The sequence below is a fragment of the Rhipicephalus sanguineus genome, chromosome 8, assembly GCF_013339695.2.
Source record: "Rhipicephalus sanguineus isolate Rsan-2018 chromosome 8, BIME_Rsan_1.4, whole genome shotgun sequence".
Classification (NCBI taxonomy): domain Eukaryota; kingdom Metazoa; phylum Arthropoda; class Arachnida; order Ixodida; family Ixodidae; genus Rhipicephalus; species Rhipicephalus sanguineus.
In genome coordinates, this window is record NC_051183.1 from 4,534,625 (window position 1) to 4,545,603 (window position 10,979).

A 10,979-nucleotide genomic window follows, 5' to 3' on the forward strand; every position below is an offset into this window, starting at 1 on the left:
ACCAACCTAACCTAACCAACCCCAACCTCACCTAACTAACCCTACCTACTACCTACCCTAACCCCTAACCAACCAACCTAACCCCCCCTAACCCACCCAACCTAACCCAACCAACCTCCACCCAACCTAACCCAACCCAACCGTAACCCAACCTAACCACCAACCCAACCCACCCACCCCAACCCACCCACCCAACCCAACCTAACCTAACCTAACCTAACCTCAACCAACCTAACCCTAACCCAACCTAACCCCAACCAACCCAACCAACCCAACCCACCCAACCCACCTAACCTACCTACCTAACCTAACCTAACCTAACCTAACCTAACCAACCCAACCTACCTAACCCAACCTACCACCTAACCTACCCCTACCTAACCTAACCTAACCAACCTACCTAACCTAACCTAACCTAACCTAACCTACCCAACCTAACTAACCTAACCTAACCTAACCTAACCCAACCTAACCTAACCTAACCCAACCCAACCCACCCAACCCACCCAACCTAACCCAACCTACCCACCTAACCTAACCTAACCTAACCTAAACCTAACCTAACCTAACCTAACCTAACCTAACCCACCTAACCCAACCTAACCCAACCTAACCCAACCCACCTAACCCACCTAACCTAACCTACCTAACCTAACCTAACCCAACCTAACCTAACCTACCTAACCCAACCTAACCCACCTAACTACCCACCCCACCTAACCTAACCCAACCTAACCCTAACCCAACCTACCCCCAACCCACAACCCAACCTAACCTAACCTACCTAACCTAACCTACCTAACAACCTAACCTAACCTAACCAACCTAACCTAAACCCACCCAACCTAACCCAACCTAAACCCAACCTACCTAACCTAACCTAACCCAAACCAACCCAACCCAACCCAACCACCAACCTAACCTAACCTAACCCAACCAACCTAACCTAACCTAACGTAACCCAACCCAACCTAACCTAACCTAACCTAACCTAACCAAACCTAACCTAACCCAACCCCAACCCAACCTAACCTAACCCAACCTAACCCAACCCAACCCAACCTAACCTAACCTGTCGAGGTTCCCGAGAACACGCGAGCCAAATATTATAGCAAAGCGAGCGGCCTGGAATTTACAATAAATTCTCAAAGTCAGCTGAAAATCGCTCCCTCTTCTCTCGACAAATGATGTGTTTGTCCGCAATATATGACGCGATTGTCAGCAGTTCCACCATTGGCTGATGTTATAATCACGATAACACCCTCATTATTACCTTCGTTGTTAATTTTGAGTTCAATAAGTAGATAATATGTATGTTTATATTGCGTTATGCCGTTAAAACACCGAACAAACATTAATATTAGCACTTCCGGTCTCACCGACAGCTCGTCTGCTCGTAGTTGCGTGGTTGCGTTTTCTTCACCATGTGCAGTGCCGAATTCGTGAATATTTCTGTGCTTTTGACCATCGCCAGTTGCCGTTGAGAGTGGCAGCTGTTCGAGTGTTGCCTCGTCAGCTGGAAACTGCATCGTCGGCACTTTCTCACGACCGACCGAGACAGCGGTGCAGCATTTCTCCGATAACAATGCTGGCGCCGGCTAGCTTAGGATACCTGTGTTCGCTGTATGGCGAAAGTCCCGTTCGCTGTCTGTTCAGTATGTCATCGAGCCGTACCTCAGCGTATCCTCCCCGTAGTCTCAGGTTCCCAAGAAACCGCAACACAGCAACCAAGCAGACTCGCATTTTCACGGTAGCTGCAGACAGCCGGGGGATGGGTCCGCGCCGGCCTGATGCCCCTCGATCCTTTCTTGTAGTCTTTAGTTCTTTGTTGTCAGCCCGCACTCGCACAGCGAGTGCGGGCTTTCGAAGAGCATTCGAAGAGCAAACAGCATCGAAGTACCGCCACTGGGAGAAGGGTGCATGCAGCTTTGCCGTGTTGAATACGATTCAAGCGCGAGCAGTGCGACGAGGCGGTGTATCGGAATGTGGGTCGAAACCCATCTCAGCTGTCATTCGTTCCAAACGTGCACGCAAGTTTGCGTCCATGGTTGGCAGAGCGATGAAAACACTACGGCAGTTCGAGGTGCACACCCAACATTACCAAACCGACTCGCAGTTTTCAAGCACGCGCGATACACGGTGCCATAGGCTCAGCCGCTCAACGACGACCGCGCGAGCCGACCGGAAGTGGCGCCACAGACCACGTGGTTGCACCGAGACGCCAGAGAGAAAAAACTGAAGAAAAAAATGCCGCCGGCACTGACGTCGCCTCCTCGCACCCCTCCGCCCTCCCTCCCTCCCTTCACGCCGCGCGCAGCTTTCCGCGCGCTCGCTGCGTTGAGTTGAGGGAGAAAGCTGCGGAACGTGATCTCTATAATTTGGTAACACCACTTAGACTTGACGGATTCTAAAAATTTTTGCGGCATATGACTCGTGAAGAGTCATACGTCAATAATGAGACTATTCCAATATAACTAGGAAAGGTGTTGCCGGGCCCCTTTAAACACAGGCCGATGGTTGTTCTTTGAAGATGACTGGAAGGAAAAGTACTCAGTGAGTCGACAGTGGAATTCAGGTTGTATTATGTCGACCTAACCGCTGAATCCATCTTCGGGATATCTTTGACGTGTTGTGTATAAAAATAATAATAGTGTTAAAACCTTCAGCTATAATCCAAACCTCATGGTTCACGAGGGGCCGCTCTCCTGCCTGTTAATTAAGAACTTGCTTACAACTCGATCTGTGCACGCACTGATCAAGTCAGCATGAGATCCGTGGAATTAGAACTCAATGCCACACACAAGTTTTATAAGATTTGAGGCCAGTTATGGTGTTCAAAACTAATCGAAACAAGCGAGGCACGAGAGGCTGTGATACCAAAAGGCAGCGTGGCTAAATTTAGGTTATGCTCGAAGGAGCGCGGGCACGCTGAGTTCAGCAGATGACAGTTGGCCTCTACCGGAAGTGTGTCATCTCTGAAAACTCGCAACAACGTTTTTCCATATTTCAGTCTGTTGATTTAACTACAACTACTGTACACAGTGTCAACGGGAACAAGTGCATCTGATCCAAACAACGCTCTTGATTTATGTCGGCTATTGGCCAATAAGGATGCTACAGTTGAAACCCGCAATCACGAAATCGGTGGGGAAAGTACAAAATTTCGCTCTTGCGGGAATTTCGTTGGCGCGAGAATGCGGCAAAAAAGACATGGAATTTCCAAAAAACAATTTATTTCCAAAAGTCAGTAAGTTTGCTTTGGCAGGCCTTACCATGTTGCAATTTCATGCCTCTCGATCGGGAATCCCGTTTGCCACGGCACAAAGTTCGCCCCATGCACTGGTCAGTGACGGCGGCACTGCGCTGTTACCAGCACCGTCATCAAGTGCGCCTACAGGCGAACCTTCTTCCGGCTCCACTGGATGAGCGCTGATCAGCGCATGGACAGCGAGCTGCACGCAACGCCGAATTCTTCGGCGGTGTCCGTTTTTTTCCTGCCCTTTCCCACCTCACTGATGATTGCAGCCTTATCTTCCAGCGTGATGAACTTCCGCTTTTTCGTTGCAGGCGGCATCTTCGCAGGCAGCGAAATCGGACGAAGCAATCGCAACACACAGTTCACGTTGCACCAAGCGACCAAGCAACCGCTCCACAAATGGCTCCACACACACGACCGTGCGTGCGCAAAGCTGACAAAGCCAAGCACAGAGCCAAGCCAACGAACGAAACGTGTATTTGGCTACGTAGTTCGCGATAACGAGCAGGTGTTTCGGCAAGCCATCATCATCATCATTGTCGCCAGCTTTGTTTTTTTTTTGTAAACTATGATCGCGGCTGCTTCTCAAGTGCGCTGTAGCAATAGTTTTGCACAATTTAAAGGGACACTAAAGAGAAACAATGAATTGGTTTAGATTGATAAAGTGTGCTCGGAGAACACTTGTGTAGTTTATTTCACCACCATAGGTTTGTTATTAGAGGAGAAAACCAAGTTCAAAGTTTCGTTTTTAAATTTCGCGCCGAAATTTGTAATTCGTGATGTAAAAGATTTCAAAGAGCATTTAACGTATTTTGGCGCCACTGGCTGGACGTTATTTCCACAAACTCGTTATGTCAAGTCTCTGGTCCTCTCAGAGGACAATGTACTTCGATTTAACCGATTACGAAATACGTAGGCCCAAGCAGGTGCCATCAAAGATATGTGACGTCACGGCAAATGGTGCGGAAATTCCAAGGTGGCGTCGCCACCTGTATTTTCCTTTTGCGCGTTTTCTCGCTTATTAAGCGTCTTCTCGCAGCAAGCGTGGTGTTTTTGGTATCGTGGAAGACTACTTTACTAATGCGAGAAAAATTTTCTTGCTCTTTAGTGTCCCTTTAAGAGTAGCATGAATGCATTTCAGCACTTTTCGAATGTAGTTATTGTTGCGAGAGTAGATTATTTGCGCACTCGTGTTTCAAAAATTTCGTTAATGAGGGACTGCGGTATGAATATCTTTCGTAGTCGCGAGTTGCGAAATGCATTGACTCCTATGGGCGTTCGCCGGTGCTCCGAAAATATTTTGTTGCAGTGGGAATTTCGTTTCCTCGGGTTTTCTTTATCGCGGGTTTCGACTGTATGTCTCTTCGACGCGGCAAACCAGATCCGTGACATCAGCCGACAGACACCCCGCCCACCGACGAGAGTGAGAAGCGGCCTCTGTTTGAAAAGAGGGCGACTGATAAAACAGCAAATGGCGCATGCATGGGGCATGGTTGAGTTGTCTAATGCAGCGGGCTGGGAGTGAGGGGTCGATGGTTCGAATACCCGGTCGGCTGCTTCGAAATTTTTTCTTGTTTTCTTTTTCTTTGTGCCTTTTATATATATATATATATATATATATATATATATATATCCGGGGCATGACGGCGACGGCAAAAATCAGCCGAGTGTGCACATAATTGCTATCGCAATAAAACAACTGGCCTTTAAAACAATTTCTGCTGACTAAACCACGATGCTCCTGCTGCCAAGCCGGGCGATACTGAGATGCCCCAACGCACACCTGTGTTGCGCCGTCATCCAAGCACTTGTGCTTGCAGCTGCGAAGCCTCAAGAGACTGCACGAACCATCGTGAACAGATTTCAGCCACAACTATTCGTCAACCACACTGCTTGGCTCTTATATACCCATATCACATGAACGAGCATGCATGCTCGAGCAGCTTCAAGAGGTGCGCATGCGTCACGCTTATTTTGCTGCTTTTCTCACTGTGCAACGTAAAACATAGAATAGCAGAGCCCAATCAGAATTTGATCTTTGGTTTGGCCCTCGCTACACTGAAAAAAATCCCCACCATATCCACGAAGTGAATGATAAAGAAGCTTGCTCGGAGATAATCGGGTAAACCGTAAATGCTCCGTACAATTTCTCTACTGTCATATAAAGACGTGACACGTTGTTATAGTAGCGATTGTTGTCAGGTTGTTGTCAAACCACAAGCAGTTGCAGACCTTGCAGCTGTGGCCTAACATGTGATCGAGGAAATCGCGCTTGAAGCGCGCGTTGGCACCACCAACTTTAGGTAGCGACCGCTTTCAGCGCTTGACCGCTGTATCCCGTGCCCGTACCTCTTCGAGGCTCTCTTGCCGCCGCTTCCGTGCTGCTTCAGTTTCGCGGGCTTGTATCTCGGGGTCCGCACGACGCTGACGTCTCTCTGCGGCCTCGCGAGCTCCGATATTCGCGGCCTCGCGAGTATCGAAGCGCACTCACTGACGACTGTCGAGAGAGAGGAAACTAGGGAGCCTACATGACCGGCCGTTTTAGGGTGATGTCAGCCTTAGACCCGCTCCATGCCGCCAACGCACCGCCGCCCGCCAAAACACAGTGTTGCCAGACAGCAACGCCGCGCTGGGAGCGGCGGCTGGCTCCAATATGGCGGCGCACAGAAAACTATACATCTTGGTGCCCGCACTGCGTCTACTCCCGGTTGCGTTTAGTTCTCGACAATACGGCGTCGAGCGTCGCGGTAGCGTGTTCAACGCTGCCGGTGAAGCCCTGGATGCTGCGTACCGCTCTGCACTAACCACAACAGAAAGGGCGTGCGAACGTTCCGCTTCCCAGCGAGCCCTGGCCGACGGCAACTCTGGCTGGCTCAAGTGAAGCGAGACGGCTGGGAGAGTGCGTCTCGTATTTGCTCTGTGAATACTGAGCATTTCGTTCACAGTTTTTTGCTGCAGCACACATTATGTCTTTAACGGTGTTCACGAATTGCGTAGATAACCGAAGTTTTCGTTGCTGCGTCCACGCATTGCGAGTAGGAAGCCTACAAACTGGACGCGTCCGCGCGTCCGTACGGAGACGCGCTCGCTAGTCTGAGCTGTTGCCTCCCTTGCGTGAGTTCGCGTCAGCGTAACCTCAGTATTATGTCGCCATAGGGCCCCTTGTGCCTTTGCCTAAGATGACAAGAAACAGAAAGCCTTCTCATTTCGCTCGATTATATTGATCCTTACCCCGGAAGCTTTCTGCACCTCACGTGCTTTTGCATTGCCTCCGCGATCATAGGCTTGCAACTTTTTATTTTCAACTCTTGTTAAGCATTGCCTCCGAGATGGGCACACGTTTCACCAAGCGACGATGGCGTGTGATGACGTCATCATGTGAGGTCATGTGATGAACTCATCATGAAACGTTATGGTCACGTCACAAGTTTCGGAGCTCTATGACTTCATGATGACGTCACACGGTCGGCTCCTTGGTGACAGATTGACATTCAGGTCATGCGACTTTCGATGCGCCGTCGGCTCGCATGCATTCACCTATCCAGCACGTGACCTCTGGCCTACCTTTATTCCGTTTTCTTGAATAATTTTTGTTGACACCGCCGCCGACAGTGTGTGGCAATGTCATCATACGTGTTATGTCAGTGATTCTCATGATGACGTCATACTTTGGTGTCATACACCATGGTATTGCTAATTGCTCGTGTTGACGCCGACGCTGGAAGCCAACGACGGTTACATTTCGCGTTGGATGCATCTAAGACTTTCGCCTTAATAAGGCTTTCGCCTGGAAAAGGGCCTTTGAATACACGGCAAGTCACTGCTAGCTGTGCAGATCACGAGTAACCCTTGTGGAGAGCAAGAGTGCTTCGCGTAGCTGGAGGGAGCGGCGGCTGGCCCCAGTATGGCGGCGCACACAAAACTATGCTGAATTTGGTGGAAGCTGGCAACAGCGTGTCCCATTGCCCGCTGGTTTTGGCTGAGTTTCTTGAAGGCACTTATTAAGATGTTTTCACCCTAAAAACAGCCGGTCATGTAGGCTCCCTAGAGGAAACGCGCAGTTGTGGCCCTCTAGCGGTCTCCGATCGAACTAGAGCACGTGCCGGAGTAGAGCGAGCGCCGTATGCTACAGTGAGCTATGCTATATGTGGTTTTGCCTGTGTTAATATCACCATCAAGGCACTCGAAGAGCAAAAGGAAGAAGACTTGTCTTTCGTGCGAGCGTGCGCACGAAAGCAGGCGAAATGCCAGCTGAAACTCGCGTCACCGTTTTGTCTGCCCACGTGATCAGATGGGGCCCATCCGGGGCATGACCGCAGGGGGTGACTGCATGGCAGCGCTGCATATTGTCGGGTTTTGCACCGATTTTGAATCGCGCTCGACACTAGTCGTACCAATCAATATTAGATATTTATTCATCCCTCCGTTGCATTATCAGCGTTGAATTGTTACTAGGGGGTCGATAACTACACAAGGACACAAAAAAATTTCGGCAGATCCCACGTACCGTGGGAGTCGATGTTATGCGAAGCATACGGCAAGATGACTGTGGCATAATTTTTTGACTGAACGAAACGTTACTAAATGGCGCTAAATATTCGTATACATTTTGTACGCACACATATATGTTGAAGAGCCGCATATGTTATGTAACCAGTTGTTCACAGTTGGGTAACGCTGCCAGCGGCAACGTGGGTATTACCAACACCAGAAGCGGTAAGCTGATATGTAGTGCTTATACTTGTCCCTTATGATGGAGAACGCACGCACGTTTCACGAACCCGTGTGCATGTGTGGAAGAAGTTCTTAACAGTTCTTGAACAAGGTCATCCTCACCGTGATCAGTGAGCACCAGCAGCTGGTCAGGACTTATCGGATCCGGTCGTGATCGCGGTGACGAGGGGTTCATGTGTAGCGAAGTATGAGGTATAGCACAGCTGTTGGAAATCATAGATGCCGCGGTCATTTCGTCGACAAATTTTCTGTCGACAGACCCGGCGACATGTCGGAACCTGAAGACACCCGTCACGCTGGTGCGGTAATGACCGTCGAGGCTGATAGGCCTAGATAGTGCTACGTACACCAACATCAGTGGATGGCGCTTGTCGTATTCATACGCTACCTGAGCGTATGCGGCCTACGTAGCCTAGTCTACAAAGCGGCTGGTTATCAATGTGGCATCATCCTTTGTCAGCATGAGGCTATCGCTCAGCCTCGTAACAAATGAAGAGGACACTGCTTTGTTCTGGCGGACTAAGTGCACTTTACGATGCGAGGAGGAGGAGGATACAACTTTATTGACGCCATGAAATGGGTCAGGTGAGGGGGGATGGGTGCAGAGAAAAGGTAGCCGATGTGTCCTCGGGCCGCTTTAGGTGGCCGAAAGTCCTTGTGCTTCGGCGACCCCCATGGCCCAGCACACTATTCGGAGTTGGTCGTCCGGTCGTGAGCTGCGCAAAGCAGCCTCCCGTCGCTCCATCTCGAATGAATAAACCGCGCAAAAGAACGAGGACGAACAGAAGAAACAACAGACCACAGCGCTGACTCGCAACTAAAACTTTATTTCACAAGGAACAGAATAAATAGCATCTGGGAAAAGATATCAAACGACCATCACGTATGCACAAGGCAACAAAAGTAACAACAACAACAAAAATAACACAATAACGTACGTGAGTGATTAGTCATGAACATGAGGCAGGTTATCGCTGAGATAAGAAACTTCAGCCTGTGACAAGGCTACCGAAGGTTGGCTGACGCATATGTGACTTTCCAATGACATGTAAAAAGCTTCCATTATTTCTCGTGTGCGCTGATCCCTGTGCCTGTGCAAAACTTCCGTCCTATCAAAACTGGGATTACAACCACTTTTTCGACAATGAAGAGCCAAATGAAAACCAGTGCCGTTTTTAACATTTTGCGCATGCTCTTGGATCCTAATGTTTATGCATCGACTAGTATGCCCTATGTAAATCTTGCCGCAGGAACATGGAATTTTATATACAACGTTAGTTTTACAATCTACAATTATTTTCCTATGTTTGACCGCGCACCTTAGCCATTTGTCACTTTTTTCTCCATTTAACTTTCTGTGCACAGCTGGACATACCTGTCGCAACTTGTGGCCAACACTGAAAACAACGTCAACATGGTACCAATTTGCCACATTTTTAATTCCATGTGATAACCTATGCACATAAGGAATCACTGCTAAATTCTTTCTTGTGGTATCGCGATTGCCATCAGCTGGCAATCACATTTGTTGGGAGTATTCCCCTAGGGCAGATAAGCCTTTACTAGCGTTTTCATCTGAACACTCGAAAGTGGTCAAAAGCGGTATCAGCGTTGCATGCATACAGTCGTCTTTGTTTAAATCATGTCACCACTTGATGCAACAAAGTTTTGCAAGACAGGTGTGCAGACTACAAGAAGCAGGATACCCCACTTGGGTTATCACGAGAGCTTGTGAAAAAGTGGCGAAAACAGTAAAAGCTAGACCGAACAGACCAGCTGATGGCAATCGCGATACCACAAGAAAGAATTTAGCAGTGATTCCTTATGTGCATAGGTTATCACATGGAATTAAAAATGTGGCAAATCGGTACCATGTTGACGTTGTTTTCAGTGTTGGCCACAAGTTGTGACAGGTATGTCCAGCCGTGCACAGAAAGTTAAATGGAGAAAAAAGTGACAAACGGCTAAGGTGTGCGGTCAAACATAGGAAAAAAATTGTAGATTGTCAAACTAACGTTGTATATAAAATTCCATGTTCCTGCGGCAAGATTTACATAGGGCAAACTAGTCGGTGCATAAACATTAGGATCCAAGAGCATGCGCAAAATGTTAAAAACGGCACTGGTTCTCATTTGGCTCTTCATTGTCGAAAAAGTGGTTGTAATCCCAGTTTTGATAGGACGGCAGTTTTGCACAGGCACAGGGATCAGCGCACACGAGAAATAATGGAAGCTTTTTACATGTCATTGGAAAGTCACATATGCGTCAGCCAACCTTCGGTAGCCTTGTCACAGGCTGAAGTTTCTTATCTCAGCGATAACTTGCCTCATGTTCATGACTAATCACTCACGTACGTTATTGTGTTATTTTTGTTGTTGTTACTTTTGTTGCCTTGTGCATACGTGATGATCGTTTGATATCTTTTCCCAGATGCTATTTATTCTGTTCCTTGTGAAATAAAGTTTTAGTTGCGAGTCAGCGCTGTGGTCTGTTGTTTCTTCTGTTCGTTCCTCGTTCTTTTGCGCGGTTTATTCATTCGAGATGGAATCACACCAACTTGCCCAGTTAAACGTTCTAATCCCATCGCTCCTGTCTCTCAACCCCCTCAAAGGGGGATTTGGCTTGTTTTGACACTGGCGATACATGTGATTAAAGTCGGCTCGCGGACACGAGCAGAGACGACAATGGGGTAAGGCGTCACCCTGGTGAATTTGGGAATTGATGAAGTGGGATATTAAAGTGCCCGTTTGGAGTCTGCGCCAAACGATTTGCTCAGCCTGGGACAGCGATTTATGGGCTGGTGGGTAGATCATGCGGGAATTGCGGTAATGTAAAGTAATTTCATGATAGGTGAGTAGGAATTCCCGCGCGCTGCGAAAGGAAGGCAGACCGTCCACTGCCCGGTTGACGAGAGCTCGGGCTTGCTCATGGGCGGCTGTATTCCCGGGATGTCCACAATGCGCTGGAACCTACAAAATAGTGATTATTC